The sequence below is a fragment of the Mustela erminea genome, chromosome 17, assembly GCF_009829155.1.
Source record: "Mustela erminea isolate mMusErm1 chromosome 17, mMusErm1.Pri, whole genome shotgun sequence".
Lineage (NCBI taxonomy): Eukaryota > Metazoa > Chordata > Mammalia > Carnivora > Mustelidae > Mustela > Mustela erminea.
This window is the reverse complement of record NC_045630.1, coordinates 61,945,603-61,961,552: the sequence shown is the minus strand read 5'-3', so window position 1 is coordinate 61,961,552 and position 15,950 is coordinate 61,945,603. Positions and strand designations below refer to the sequence as shown.

At 53.4% G+C, this 15,950-nt stretch overlaps 1 protein-coding gene and 1 long non-coding RNA gene across 2 annotated transcripts in view; both read right to left on the bottom strand.

The window, feature by feature from the left end:
• Positions 1-921, bottom strand: part of LMX1A (LIM homeobox transcription factor 1 alpha) — a 156,073-nt gene extending 155,152 nt beyond the window's left edge. The window contains exon 1 of the mRNA XM_032318966.1: positions 472-921. The gene's annotated coding sequence lies outside the window, so the exon portion shown is untranslated. The remainder of the gene's footprint in view (positions 1-471) is intronic.
• Positions 922-10,516: 9,595 nt separating this feature from the next.
• LOC116576546 lies at positions 10,517-12,818 on the bottom strand. Its single transcript, XR_004280202.1, has 3 exons — positions 12,498-12,818; positions 11,904-12,367; positions 10,517-11,028 (listed from the first exon to the last, which is right to left on the bottom strand). It is a non-coding gene; the product is annotated as an uncharacterized LOC116576546 (long non-coding RNA).
• Positions 12,819-15,950: the final 3,132 nt, after the last annotated feature.

Sequence of the window (15,950 nt, the reverse complement as noted above, 5' to 3'; positions counted from 1 at the left end):
CCTCACCCCGTCCCCAGCCCCAGGTTTCCCATCCCGAGTCCGACTCCGCCCTAACCTGTACCAACGCGCCCTAGGGACAGCTCTGCGGGAACCCAGCGACGCGGGGAGACCGGGATAAAAGGAGTGGGTGTTCCCCTCGCGGGGCCGGGCTCGGGCACGCGGGACTGCGAGGTCTACGGCCCGCGCCCCGACCGGCCCGGGACGCCCCTCACCTGCCCCCGCCCAGGCGGGGCCGAGAGAGCGAGCCGGAGCGCGCCCGCCTGCTAGCCGACCCCGGGCGCCGAGAGCTGCTGGGGGCGCGCGGGGCGGTCCTCCGGCCGCTCGGCTGGTGCCGGGAACGTCTGCAGGAGCGCAGAAGTCGCCTCGGGGAGGAGCCGCGGCTGGCCGGACTCACTCTTGGATGCATTTCAAATCAACTTTCCGAAACGCGCCCGCCGGAGCCGGAGCCCCGGAACGCGCAGCCCTCCTTACCTGGTGGGCGAGCTCGCTCCCCGCGGCAGGGGCGGGAGGAAGCGGCCGGGCGCCGCGGGGAGCTGCGGCCGGGACAGGCGTAGGCCCTCGAGGCTGCAGCCGGCGCGGCCGGGAGGGAGCCCGAGCGAGCGCCGGCCCCTGGCTCCGCTCCTCGGCGCGCCCGGGCCGGGCCGGGACGTGGCCGCAGGCGGCCGGCCTTCTCGGGACGTCCTGGCCGGCCGCGTCGCTCCTCGGGGGGGAGGGGACGGCCGGGGCTGCTCCGAGGCCGGGAGGGAGGGCGGAGGCCCGGGGTCGTGGGTGCGAGTCGGGCCCTGCTGCGCCGGGGCGGATCCGGCCGCCGCGGACACGGACCGCGGCGCGGCGCGCGGCGGAGGGAAGGGGTGGGGTGCGCGGGGAGGCGGGCTGGGAGCGCGCCCCTGGAGCGGCCGCCGAGCTCCCTTTCCCGGCCGGGCTGTGCGGCCCAGCTAGCCGCGGGCGCCTCGCAGGCACGCAAAGTTTCCTCCCCTCCACGTGCAAGGGCTCCCTCTGGGCGCGCCGGCGGGGCCGCCCCCCTGACCCCCTCGCCCCCCGCTCCGCAGCGCTCGCACGCCGCGTTCTCGGGCCTCTCTCCGCCACCGCAGGCGACGGCAGCACCGCAGCCCTCCCCCGCGCCGTCCGAAGCGCCAGGAAGCCGTTGGCGGCGTGCGGCTGTTTGCGGAGGCCCCCAGAGCTCTGAGCTCTTCAGTCCCCTTCTGGGTCGGCCGGGGCTCCCGTAAAGTTCCTGACTTCCGCCGGGCTTCAAACCCGCTAAGCGGTTCAGACGGAACCGGTTCACGGATGGGGCGTGCGGAGGCCGTAGGAGTCACGGCCAAAGCTCAAATCGGGCTCCCAGCAGAGTCTAGGTGGGATCTGACCCCCAGACACTGAATCCTCAATGACACTGAGTCAGCTAAGAGGGCATACTTAGGGGAGCAAAGTACTGGGGGGCAATGTCAACTCCCTACACCTCCTAACCTTAGCTTTCAGCCGTAGACCTTCAGCCCCTCCAGGAGCAGGAACAGGGTCTTAATCATCTGTGTACTCCAGGAGGTGAGCACGATGCCTGGCCCCCAGCGGATACTCAATAAATAAATCATAACGTGGGCTAACATTTATCGAACATTTTATTATGTGCCAGGCTTGGTTACACAGTTAACTCATTTAATCTTTACAGCAACCCTGTGAGGTGGAGACAATTATTATCCCAATATTACAGGTGAGCAGAGTGAGTACCACGGGAAGGGTCAGTTCTGCCGGATTCTCTGGGGGGCCCCTCAATTCCTGACTTGTAGGGAACTGAATTGGAGTCGCCAGGCAGTTTGACAGAATGAACCTGGGCAGGGTCGATGCCACAGAGCCAGCGCTTTCTGTTCCTTTCTCCAAGGACAGGACCACTTACTTATTTTTAAAGAAAAAGTGCTGGCAGCTCAGGCTCCAATGTGCTGGGGGGGGGGTTGGGGGGGTGCCTTGACCCCACTCACCATCCTAAGTGCTTTCTGCCAGCAGCCACAAGCCAAACACAGAATATGACTTCAGGGAAACAAGAGAAAAGGGCAAAGAGTTTAATACTTTACATCTGAATGCTGCTTTATACTTTCCAAGATACTTTCACATACATGATTTTTGCTTGATCTTTACAACAAACCTGTGAGGTAGGCAGAACAAATAATTTTATCCATTGTTTCAGATGAATCTTTGGGGCTTAGCAGGGCTGGGAGATTTCTCTAATGTTGCCCAGATGGTTAGTGGCATGTCCCCTGACACCTGTCCTTTGTCCTTTCTGCCACCCCAGGTAGAGTGTGTTTGTGTGTGTGTGTGGGGGGGGGGTAATGAATTATGAAAGTATCCTTAGGATAACATATAAAATAGAAGTCAGGCAAGCAAAACATGGAGACAAGCAAATACAAGCATAAGGAATATTTTCAAATGCCCAACAGAGTTTTGGTTTCACTTAAAGGTCTTGAATTTTGAGCTATGTTTAACTACTGGTAAGAATATTCCTTTTAGAGAATACCCTGGAAGTGGGTAGGTTCTCATCTGATCTGGGACGCAAATCCCTCAAAGGGTCTTTGCATTTGGAAGGCAGCCTGATTAGTAGAGATCACTCACAAGTGTTGGGTAGGGCTGCCTTTCCCCCAGCTGGCTCTTGGACACCTTCATGATAGGGACTGTGTCTCATAATCACATTGTAAGCCCTGGGGTCCTTAGTGCAGAGCCAGGCACATACATGTGATTAACACATGCCACTTACTTAACCGCCGGGTGAGTGTTGTGCTCATCAGGGTAGGGGGACACTCTAGAAAAGGGGAAACCTCCCAGGGGCAGGTATCCAAGGACCTCAGTTTCATGGCCAGCTCTGCCACTGAGTCAGGTGGGCCAAGTTCGCCTTTCTGTGCCACTGTACTTCCTGTCTGCGACGAAGGTGCTATACTCACTCGGTGGCCTGAAAGGCCTTCCTGGTCTGCAGTCTGGGAAGCAATGGGGCAGCATTGGCAGCAGAACCAGCAGCTCCTTATCATGCACTCTGCAGACTTGGTCCAGTGTAGACGCTGATGTGGCTAAGGGACGTGTCCCAACCATTCCAGATACGCCTTGTGTACCCGGGGTCTCTCTTTTATGCTTTATCTTCCCTCTCTCGATGAATTGGGGATCACGAACCCCCCCTTCCCCCAGGATCATTTCACTTTGGCCTGAGCCCGCCCAGTGACGTAGTGGGTAGGCAGACAGATATCTGTCCAACCATGAAAGAGTCTCCCGATCAGGCCACGTGGTTTTTCATTTTAGACTCAAATGATAGGATTTCACCTTCTTAATGACCGAAGAGGTCCTGAAGCTATTTATGAAGGAGAAGCCGTAGTCTCCCCTTTATCAGAAATACTGTTTTCTGAGAGTTTGTGGAAGTGAGGTAAACAGGCTTTAGAAGAGACTCTCCAAATGACTGACTTCTAGAGATGGAAGTGACCTTGAAGCTCATCTGGTCCAAGTGTTAAGTTTATGTTGGGTCAAAATTCATTTCCCTAGCGCGGTCACATCTGGTCCACTGACTGCTCAGGGCTGGCCACTGGAAATGTCAAACCCTACTCCCATGATCTGTCAGATGTGGGCAGAGCTGCCCTCTCTGTTCTGCTCTGTTTCCGAACCTGCTCCATGTTTCTCTATCCCTCCTAAATCATGCCGCTCGGACCTGGTGCAGCTTTCCAGTGACAGTGTCCAGAGACCCGGGGCTCTCTCTGGCCATAAAACACCCATCAACACGACCTGGTTCGGGGTTAGCATTTTCAACGGCTGCTGTTGACTCAACCTGTGTGTGTGAGGAACAAAATCCTCTCTGTCCTTTTCCCCATGGGCCACTGGGAGGCCACATCTCCCCGAAGTGCAATTGTACAACTGGTGTTTGGCCCCAAGCGTGGAAACTTAACATTGATCCCTGTTAAGAGATAGGCAGCTATTCCAAACATCAGGAATCCTGCAACTTGAAGCAGCTTCCAAGAGATCCAGGGACTGGGTCTGAAGCCTCGTACTTTGCTCTGAGGAGGAAATGGAGGGCCCTGGCCACGCTGGTCTGGAAGCTGCCACCGTTGGAGGAAGATAGGCCAGGGTAATGAATAAGGAGTGACACTGAAGACGGGGCGTCAAGAGGGTGTGCAGGGACCTTGCAACCTGCCGGGACCCCTTCACCTGGGAGGGGGCCCTGGACCTCTTTCAGTTCTCTGCCATCCCCTATCCTTTGTCAAGTAACCGTCTGTGGAAGATTCTGGAAGCCAAGCAGACCGGCCGCGCAGCCACCCTTTCTATGGCAGAGAACACAGAAGCGCCACCGCCAGACTCAGGAACGACGGTGGTGAGATGTGAGTCGAGGAGAGAAGACGGGGTAGGCCGAGGCCCTCGCGTGGTGGGAGGGACGCAGCCAGGGAGGGGGGCCTCCTGCTACAGACTGGAGATGACAGGAACATGTTTTTTTACTTTCCTTTTCTTGCTCTCATTTCTGTGTTTTATTAAGGGAAACACAAAGGGAAAATTGTGTTATTTGTTAAAAAATGTCAAAGTGCGTTTCCAGCGAGAGGAAAAAAAGCAGACACGTTACTGCCTCGACAGAGAAGGCCGTGCTCTGGAGGGGCGGCCAGAGACCAAGACCCGTGTGGTGGGGGGCGCTGGAGCAGTGAACTCTCCTGACCTCAGAAATCGGCCCCAGGAATCCCCGGGTCCCGCGCCCCCATTCGGATCTCTCAAAGGAGCTGAAGCACCAACGGGAGCTTCTGGGGGCGAAAGGGGGCATCCCAGACCCGCTGCCGGAATGGGGGGAGGCGCTCAGCTAACAAAGGCACCATTTACAGCACCACATTCTTTGGATCTGGTCTGGAATCATCTGCATGGCCCACTCCACCTCGCCGTTGGGACTGTGCACTCCGACCGAGAGGGCTCCGTGGCCGCCTTATTGGTCTCTCGTGGTCTCTCCTGCGCCCGGCCCTACGCTTTCCCTCACCAGAGCCCCAGCAAGTATTTGTTAACTCCACAGAGAGTGTCCTTAAATTTTAGTCTATTCCACGGCATAACCGGGTGTACCAGAAAGAGCAGGCCTGGCGCTGGAAACACGGAGGCCTGAGTTCAAATCCCAGCTGCGACATTTAGGAACTGTTCAAACTTAAATCAGCCCAACGCCTCCATGTTCCAGCGTCCTATCTGGACAGGGAAAAGAGTGAAACAGTCTTCAAGAGTTAACAGAAGAAATGGCTACGAGAACTCGAATAATCCCTCTGGTTCACTTAATGTTCGAACATCCCTTACGTCGCCATCTAGTCTCCTAGGGATCGAGCAGTTGGAGCTTCTGACGGAAAATCGTCTGGGCTTTGCCGTGTTCTCCGGAGCACACAGGAGCGACGCCAGCATTCAGACACAGTCCTTGTCCTGAGCCATGACACTTGTTTCTGGGTAACTGAGGCATCTCTATGCCCCAGAGAGGCTGGGAGGGTGGCATTGGAGGGCACTTAGAGGTCACACAGAGCTGGGACTGATCATTGACTCTGCCCCTTATGATGGCCTTGAGCAACTTCCTTAACCCTCCAAGCCTCAGTTTCCCCTTTGAATAACTCAAGGGAATAATCTGGGGTCAATGTGTTTGTGTTAAATGAAATAATACAAAATACCAAGCACAGGAATAGGGCAGGTAGTAAGAGTTCAGTGACTTTTAGCTGCTGTCACCATCACCATCATCATGAGACCATATTTTACGTGTGTGTGGCCCTAGTCCTGAGCATCTGGGCACAGGGGTCCAGAGTACGTGCCTTAAATTAAACAGAGCAACCAGTGAGGTCTTGATGCCACGCCCCCCAACCAGGCTGAGAAGGGATTTCTTTTGGAAAAATCCCACCTGATCCGTACCGAGTCCCCAGATCGCAGGCTTCCTGCCCAAGCTTCTCACTGTGGGCTCCAACAAGCCCCCCTGCTGACATCTACATGTGATACTTCACACTCAACACCAAGAACCTGGACATGATGGGGGGGGGGCGGGGGGCACAACGAGCGAACTCCCTAGGCCCCCAGACGGAGAGCCATCTGTGAAGACACGAGGTCGGTTAGAATCCGGGCCTGGTTCCCTGAATCACGGGCCGCCATATCTCAGTCGCTATGCGGTGAAGGTGTCAGCAGATTAGGCAGAAGCCCCTGAACCCAGGGCCCGGGGGGACAGCAGGAGGCCCAACAAAAGCCTTCTGCAGCCCCGGGGTACCCAGCACTGGGGTGCAGTACCTCCAAACGTGCCCACGGGGAGACACTGCCCAGGCCAGAGGCAGCTCTGGGCCGAGCAGGGACAGAGCTCCCCGCCACCAGCCCAGCACTGAGGCCTTAGCTCCTTAGAGGCATTTCCAGGAAGGGACCCCACTGCCTCTCCACCCACCGGGTCCATTAAACCAGAGTGGCCTCTGAGAGAACACTGAGGAGACCCCTAAGCCCTGAACCTCCACGCTCTCACTTCTTCTGATGGGCATGCCGTGTTGCTTCGTGCTAATTTACCTACATCACGTACCCTGCCTAGTTTCTAGGAAGGATTTGAGGTGTCAAACAACTATTACCAATATTCTGATAAATTTCTTTCTGAGATTTTATTTACTTGACAGAGATCACAAGTAGGCAGAGAGGCAGGCAGAGAGAGAGGGGGAAGCAGGCTCCCCGCTGAGCAGAGAGCCCAGATATGGGGCTCGATCCCAGGACCCTGGGATCATGACCTGAGCCGAAGGCAGTGGCTGAACCCACTGAGCAACCCAGGTGCCCCTGTGATGCTTTTTTAAGTGAAAATTATATGCTGGGAACAGAAAAGCAAATCACCCCCCAAAATAATAACTTGGGGCTAATATCTTCATGACAGAACCCGAAAGGTCACTCTGAGTTTATGGGGTGGCACTGAGAAAAATAACAGCCTCCAAGATGGCTACGATCACGTCAAACTTCGCATGGGTTACATCTGCGTGTCTAGCTGGCTTTAGGAGAGATTGCCAGGACAGAAGAGCAAAAATACATCATTCATGACAATAGAGGTCAAATCTGGGACCTCGTTAGCAGTGTTGGAACATTTTTACTTTTCTATATGGACCGTACTTCTCTGTCTGAAAATAATTTCAGCTAACACGAAACTAAAGGTACATTCGAGCACTGGGTGTTGTATGTAAGGGATAAATCACTAAATTCTACTCCGGAAACTAATATTACACTGTCTTTTAACTAACTGGAATTTAAATAAAAATCTGGAACCAAAAAACGCTAAAGATAGATGCAACAAACTACCAGATCAGGAACAGAGAAAACAGAGATGCAGATGTCCTAACTAAAGACGAATTCATCGTTGCCTCTTCAGGGCAGAAATGTGTATGTGCCGCTCCTCAGTCTGATGTAACGTAGCTCTGAGTACGTCCTTGGCACCTGTTACGTGGGAATGTTTGAAGAAGTTTATGACTGCTGTGATTGAGACTCAGATCTGCCTGTGAGCTTCCCAGTAGCTCAAGCAAAAAGGGACACAGCCACCCCACAGATACGTTTGCACTAGTGTTGGGGTTGCAGTGGTGGATCTGAGTAAGCAAAAAAAGTAAATGGTTCATCCTCCGAGCTCTGGATTCCTGTGCCCGCATGCATATCTGGGGAGACTTTCCACCCCAACCCACAGCTTACTGTCCTGCACAAAGTGATTCTATGCTGTGTGACTACATTAACGAGATCAGTTTTAAAAAAAAATTCTTTGACGCATCTACGGTATACTCCTTCCCACCTTTCGTATCCCGTACATAATTTACCTGCCGCCCTTTTTGAACCTGGAAGGATGGAGAAAAGACTTGTCAGGAGGTTCTGGAAAGTGAAGGCATTCCAGGCAGACTGCAGGGCTTGAGTGAAAGCACAAAGGGCAAAAAGCCAAGGTGAGCTGGAGGATGTCTGTGAACACGGGGAAGTGGGCCAGCCGGGAGAGGCCTGAATACTAGACCTCAGAGTTTATCACTCTGGAGACAAGAGATAGCCTTTGAACGCCTTGGACTGGAGGAGTAAAATAATCAGGAGTATGCTCTAAGATGACAACATCTGGTAGCAGTGTGGCTGATAATTCAAAAGAAGAAAGAGGAAGGCGAGCAGATAGACTGTATCACTCTAGTATAAGTAAGAAATGCAAGGCCTGTGCCAGGACAGAGACAGCAGAAATGAAATCAAGGAGAATGCACGTAAAAGACATCTCGGAAACCGCGAGTCAACAAAGCTCGGTGTCTGCTTAGTCAGGAAGTGAGAACAGCAGAAGGAGAAAAGGAATCAAAGAAGCTTTGGGGGATAGGGGCACAGACCCAGAAGTGGGAAATGCAGAAGGTAGAGCAGCAGCGTGGGGAGGAAAGATGTTTGGTGACTTTTCAAAATGTTTTCACATTCATTATCTCACTGATTTCATATGCAAGTAGAGGGAGATCCACCCTGAACATCAGCCTGGAAAGTACTCTGCCCCGGTTGGAGCTGCCAAGTCCCGGTGACGAAACCTTTGCCTCGGATCCTCCCCACGACAGCAGGGCGCCCACCTGAGGTGTCCTGCCCATTCCGGGCATCACGGAGTCCTCGCAAGGACTAAGCCATCCGGTCCTGGTTCGGTGCCAGTGGCCGCTGAAAGCCAGGTAGTGAAACACTCGGGCCCGCCACGCTTGCCAGGAACACGGATGGGTGTGCCCCAGAGTTCAGCCAGAGTCTCCCAGAACATCTGGGCAGGGAGGGGAGGGAGGAACACAGCCATCGGTTTCTTTAGCGACTCATCTTTCGTCCCACTGGGTAGCGGGCTCTGCCTCCACCACTGACTCACACCCAGGCAGCGACTTCTCCCCAGGCTGCCTCTTCTCCCCCGAGCAGCAGCGCACAGGACTGCTCCCCCGCTGGAGGCAGGGCCTGGAGGAGAGGCCTCCCCGGGCACCGCGCTGAGCCTCAGCGGGATGGGTCTACTGGCTTCACACAGAAAACACTGACCTGGCTGCCCAAAGTCAGCCCCGCAAGGGACGCGGGGCTCGGCCAGTCCAGCCCCCACTTCACGGACGGGGAGCGTCCTTGGTGTAGCCACCACTGCCCCATGCCCTCATCGCTGTGAATCCTCTGAGGGAGCCCCCCCCCCAGCCCCAGTTAAGTTCAAATTTCTCCTCCCACACTGGCCCCCCCCACCAGGCCTCATCCCCCCACTCCCCTTCTCTGCCCTCGCTCACTCAACACCAGACACCACCCCCTGCCCCCAGCAGCGCAGAAGACATTGCCCAGACACATGCGAGCACCCCCTGCCCCGGCCACTTGTGTCCTCAGCCGGAGTCCCCTGCCCTCCGTCCTCCGGCCGAACACTCACATCTTCTGCTCCCAGACAGGGACTTAGCCCTTCCTCTGGGTCCCTTCGCGGGCCCTTTGGCATTTACCACATGACATTACCAGCTTGCCTTTAGATGCCCGCCTCCTGCACTGGAAACACGCACATCTGTGTCTTCCGGAGCCTCATGCCTTCTCAGCCGGGCAGAGTCAGGTCTGACTCTGACAGGTGCGGGGGGTGAAGAAGGGAAGAGGCAGATGCCGACAGCGCTCGCAATCAGGGACTAAAAACAGTGAAGAGTGTCCCCCACCAGGTAATCAGTCCTCGGGCCTCTTCTCCAAGCTTCCGCACGCCCACCAAAGACAACACAAACACGGATCCACACCCCACTTCTTAACCGGAAAGGTAACACCGCTCTCAACTCTCTTCCGCCAAAGCCCTTTAGAATCCTGCAGAGTTCCTCCTAGGTGTCCTGTCTCCCTTTGAATCTCCGATTTATATATCCATGCGGCTAAACGAAACCACACACGTTGACTCTAAGTTGTAACAGAGCGCAGCTTGCTTTTGGAAAGGATGGCGTTTCTGGGAAACCAGGCAAAACAATCACGTTGTCATTAAAGCCATCATATCCCCCGTGCTTTGAGGGGGCGTGTTGTTTAAAGGTATCTGGAGTGATTCTTCTCATCGCTGAGGAAGTGGCGTACTATGCGACTCTACGAACTGTGTGTAAGGTTCCGATGGACAGAGCCGTGTGTTAGGACCCAGGACCACGCATCTGAGTGAGAACAAGCTTCTCTGTCGCGTTAGATCGCATCCAGAAGCCACTTGGATGATTTTAGCGCACAGTGGGACCTCCTAAGGACTTGGACTGTTGAAGACTGTAAATCAGGAGTCAGTCACCTCTAGCCACGGGCCCACTCCAACCCACTGCCTGTTGTTGCTGTTCTTAATAAGGCTTGCGAGCCCAGAATGACTTTTACATTTTTAAATAATTTCATAAAATCAAAAGGAGAATAATATTTCATGGCAGGTAAAAATTATACGAATTTTAAATTTCCGTGTCACTAGTAAAGCTGTATCTGAATGCAATCTACCCTTCCATTTGGTGACCGTCCACGGCTGCCGTCCCCCGCCCATGGCAGAGCGAGTCACTGAGACAGACACAGCGTGGTTGCAAGCCTTAAGTATTTACTCTCTGGGGTATTTACAGAGAAAGTCTGCCCCCTGCCCCACTTTAAAGGACATTCCAAGGCCCAAAACAGATGTCTTGGTGAGACAGGCTTGTCTTTTAGCTTTGCGTCTCTGTCGCTGGCCAAACAGGCCTTTGGGTTCCTCGCACAGAGGGTCTGGATCTCAGGGACAAGACTTTCATCTCTTTTGAAGAAAAGCATCATCACTATAAACCAGTGACTCCTTATCCACATCAGAGGATCAGACTGACCTTTCCCAGCCAACTCCCCCTTACTCCTGAAATTCAAGGTGGGCCGGCCAACTCCCACCAAGGGCAGGTCCCACTGCCCTCCTGCAGAACCGCACGTGTCCACAAGAGGGAGTCAGCTCCCCCGTTTGCCATCCCAGCTTAGCCAAGTAGCCCCAGAGACCTCCAGCCTGCAAGACTCCGCAGACCTTTCTGTGGATTGATAGGCAGGAATGCCGCCATCCTACTGTGCAGGAACTCCATAAGCCTCCTGTCCCAGGCAGCCAGTCTGACATCGTAGGGGTCGATCATCAAACCTATTTGTCTTGAAGCATCAGCAATTTAGAAAGGAAAGGAAAAAAAAGTACCAGCTGAGTGTTTCTGTTGCCCTTGCCCATGCCTGCCCCTCTGCTTCCAGTCAAGCACACTGTGCCAGACTTTAGGCTATGGTCTCTCAGCTCTAAAACTGCCCCTGAGATGCAGGGGCTAGGATTGTGTACATTTCTGTTTTTCCAGGTGACTCCATGTTAGGCTCTGCTAGGTGAAGGTGTTGGAAAAAGGTATTTACCTCCTCCTGGAAGTCTGCCTCTTCGGGCTTCCTTAGTTCTATCTGTAGCCCTGAGGGATACCCCAGCAATACTTCCTCACCCCAGTAGCAGCAGTGCATTTCCCAGAGAGCAGCTGAAGGCAGTCTGCTTTCCCCAACACCACACAGCCAGCTCCCCGGGGTCCACGTCAGAGACGTTCCCACCAGCTGGCCAGGCCCCACAGGGGTCTGGGTCCCAGGTCCTCCAGGCCAATCCTCCAAGATCCCAATTTTTTTTTTAAATTTACTTTTATTTGTTTTAGAGAGAGATGGGGGAGGGTTGCACAGAGGGAGAGAGAATCTCAAGCTGACTCCATGCTGAGCTCAGAGCACAGGGCAGGGCTCCATCCCAGGGCCCTGAGATCAGGAGCCTAGCTGAAACCAAGAGCTGGATGCTTAACTGATTGTGCCCCCCGCCCCAGGCAGCATTCTTCCAAGTCCTAGTTTTTATAATTCCATCTCTTTCCCTTCCTCCCCAGAGTCCTACAAGGGGAGAGGTCCCTGTGATTACTACCATTATGAAAACCAAGTGTTGTCTTCCTGCCTTTTCAGTGACCTGACAATGCAATGCCTAGTTAACTACTGTTTATAGTAAATTTTCCCTGTTTAAGTACCTGGGATGGCTTCTGTTCCCCGACTGGACTCTGACACACAGCTTGACTCGGGTCTAAAACTAACAAGAGATTCTTGGATCACAGGTGCCCCTAGAGCCTGCCTGGAAAAGCAAGTCTGCAATCGCCTGGTCTGCACTTAGAAAAGACGCTGGCTGGAAGCTGAGAAGCAGGCACGGACCCCGGGCTCGGTCTCATCTTCCTGGGGCCTCCACTCAGCCCTAGACAGAGCGCCCTCTTGTCCTCCTGCAGCCAGACAGCTCCACGCCGGTGCCTGCTGAGGGAGCGGGGAGGAGGCCTCAGCGCCCCCACCCCATCACCCAGACGAAGGAACCCCGGAAAAATGGAAGCACCCACTGCCTCACGACGGCCTGATGAGACAGGGTGACTCTCGCAGACCTTTGCAATGGTCTCTGGTCCGCGGAGAACAATTCTCAGACGCAAATTCTTTCCAGGCGGCACCACACCTGGGGAAAGAGAAAGAACACACGACGGGCATGAGATTGGGGGGGAGGGCGGCACCGAATGCTCCGATCGGAGTAGAAATGCCTGCCGGTTACTGCCCCAGGAAGTCCAAGCGGCAAAGAAAGACGAAACCTTCCTGTCCGGAGCTAATGGTGTGGCTGCTGGGATCTCAGCAAAGAGGGTTTTCCAGCGGGGGAAAAAAATCAGAGTTAAATGTATGGGGCAGCCGGACCTGGACCCGAGCCGGGGCAGGGCGGGCAGGGAGGCGGGCGGGCGCCGACGAGGGAGAACCGAAGGCCCGTGGCTCGACACAGAGGGGACTCTGGGCCGACGGATACCACCTCTTCCGGAGCCCTGAAGCCACCGACAGTGCTGGCTGTGGCGCTTCGGAAACAGGACCCCCTCCCCGCCACCACTGGGCAGCAGAGACTCGGCGACATGACGTCAGCGGCCTCCTTCCAGGAAGTCTTTGCCCTCCTTTCCCAGAATGCCGCGGACCCAGAGCCGGCGGGACGGGACTTTGCCGTGAACTCGGGCGCCCCCTGGTGGCAAGTGTCCGAAAGGCACGAGGGTCGCCTTCCCCGCCTCCGCGCCCACCTGCGTGCCAGGCAGTGTGGACATTGAGAGTTACTTTACCGAAACTTTTCTGTTCTCTTTCGGCGTTTCTCTGGGGTTAAACCAGCTTCAGCATCCTCGTCCCCCTCTGTGCTATGATTTTTGTAACAGCCCTTTCTCCATTGGCCCGCCGCCCTGCTTGACCCGCCTCGGTCCCCTTTTGAGTTTGAAGGCTGCGGGCTTCAGCCAGGCAGGCGTTGGCCCCCCAACTACCCGGTGCAGCTCTTGGTGGAAGAGACCGTATTGATTGCAGGGGAGGGTGGGTATGGGGAAGGGGAGCCTCTTCCAACTCTCAGACTACCCTGGTGGAGAGGTCTGGAGGAAGAGACCAAGCCCCAGGACTAGGGCACAGAACAACACTGAGCGGATCCTTGAGGGTCACTCCTGCTGACCGGCCACCAACCCCAGCTGGGGGCAGGCTCAGAGCCCAGGACGTGGGAAGCCAATTGGTCAACCACTCCCACCACTTCTGGGGACTGGCGACCACGGCTCTGAAGAGGAGCGCGTCAGAGCAGACCCAATCCATCCCCAGCAGATGGAGGTACAGATTCCTGCTTCAAGAATGCACTACCTTTCTTCATGGACGGTAAAAATTTAACTTCTTTGCTTTAGTCTCCTTCCCAAGAAACTTTAGGGGGACGCAAATAATTTTTGAGAATCTCTCTGACCTTCCTCTGCCCTCTTCATTCTACCTGTCCGCACGTAGGGTGAAGACAGCTGCTGAAGTCAGATAGAGGTGGGGTGGGCATGGTCAGTGCTGAAAGGGCAGGCATGACTAGTGCCTCTCTCTCTCTCCCAGGTCTTGTCCCAGTGTCCGCCAACAAGGAGATGTCTTGCATACCCAGGTGTGCGTTCTCCTAAAGTCACCCTACTTCTAGGATGGCAACTATGAGGTCTCCCTGCCATCCCACCGACCCCACACACACACACTCACACCCATGGACAACACCACCGACCACAGCGGTGAGCTGAGCTGCCATTCCAATTCCTGCTCCACAGCGAGCTCCAAATGGCCTCTTCAAAGCTACTGAATTTGACAGATGAGATAAAATCTTCTCATCCTGGCATATCTTAAAACATAAATATAAACATGTGATTTCTTGTCATCTGGAACATTTATTATTCCAAATCTGAGTTTCAAATGTGGTTGATTACGACCTTATACGTAGCTCAAATTCCTCTCCTTTTCTTTAAAATCTTAGTTCCTTAGTATGATCTCTCACCTCAGGGCCTTTGCACTTCCTTCCCTTCTGCCTCCTGTTCATTTCCTGGATACCTACATGTCTCATGCCTTCAGTTCTTTAGGTCTGTTGTTCAAATACTGCTTTACCAGGGAAGGTGTCCCTGGACCTGTCTAGATAAACAAGCACCTTCTGCTCCCATCTTCACTCTAAATATACTTGCTGGTCTGCACAGCCCTTATCACCATCAGATTTATCACTTGGTTATTTATGGCTTGATTTTTTGTTTCCACTACCAGAAGGTCAGGCCCATAGATTAGGGCTGTTTTGCTTGTTGCCTTTTCCACAATGCCCAATGAAAGCATGCTTCGTGAATGAATAAATGAGTCCATTAATAAACAAAGAATTTTGTGACAGAAACCTTCCAAAAAGGAACCACTTGCTCTCTGCACAGACAGGTTGGCACAAGGACAAGATGCAGAAAGTAGACAGCTTCCAAGTAGGTCTTCCTCACACTAAATTCATAGTAGTAATTTGACTGTAAATATAAACCTTCCAATTCCCCTTTACTGCTATAAATCCCAAGTTAGACAGTACATGCAAACAGCGAATACACCCTCAGCACATATACAATGCCTCACTAACTCAGACTAATTAGAAATAAGGCGAAAGCAAATTACCGGAAAGTTCAGACTATTAAAATTGTTAATGAAATACACTTTTATTGTTTTCAAATCCAGAGGCACTTTCCTTATTCGGCATTTGGATACTTAATATCTCAATTCCATTTAATTCAATTCCACTGCCCCCCAAAAAGCCACAAACCCAGAAGTAATCAAAGAGTCCTTCAGGCATCCGCAGCAATGAAAATACCCAGAAATAGCTCAAAGCAGGAAATTTGCTGAGATTCAGTTATTTCTCCAACCAAAAGAAAGTGGGACTCCCACTGGCTATCAGTGCCGATAAAAGTGAAACTCTGCCAGCATCCAAGTCAGGAAGAAGAGGAGGAAACAGATATGGTAGTAATAATATCAAACAACATCAACAGCTAATGTTTACTGGGCACTTACTACATGACCAGCCCTACTCCAACTGCTTCATGTATATTACTTGCGTAATCCATCTAACAACCAAATCAGGGAGGGACAGTCATTTCCTCATCTCACAGACAAGGACACTGAGGCACAGACAATACAATCATGGAGGAAAAAAAGCAGAAAATTTTAGGCAGTTAGGACGGTGGTGAACAGAGGAGGCTGAGAAGGAAGGCTCGCCGACTCTGAGCGCCGCCGTCCTGTGGGACAGGTCACTCAGTCTGTAGCTCGTAGGTCAGCCCACTCCCATAAACCCTCCAGAGCGATGACCCAGGAGAGAAGGGACTAATTTGTTTGAATTTTCGTAAACTGATTATCCAGAAAATCACTTGTCTAGAATTCCTCATCTAGATGTGTTGATGACTCAAGTTATGGCAGGGGCTACTTTAAATTTTCGAATGGGGGTGTGGTGCACCCGGGTGGCTCAGCTGGCTGAGAGACCCACTCTTGGTTTCAGTTCAGGTCATGATCTTGAGGTTGTGAGACTGAGCCCCGTGTGAGGCTCCACACTCGGTGCTGAGTCTGCTTCAGATTCTCTCTCTGCCCCTTTCTCCACACACTCTCTCTCTCTCTCAAATAAATAAATAAAATCTTTTAGAAAAATTTTTTGCATAGGTATATCCAATACTTTGGGGAGTTTTTGTTTGTTTGTTTGTTTTGTTTTGTTTTGTTTTCGAATGCCTTTAAAATGCCTG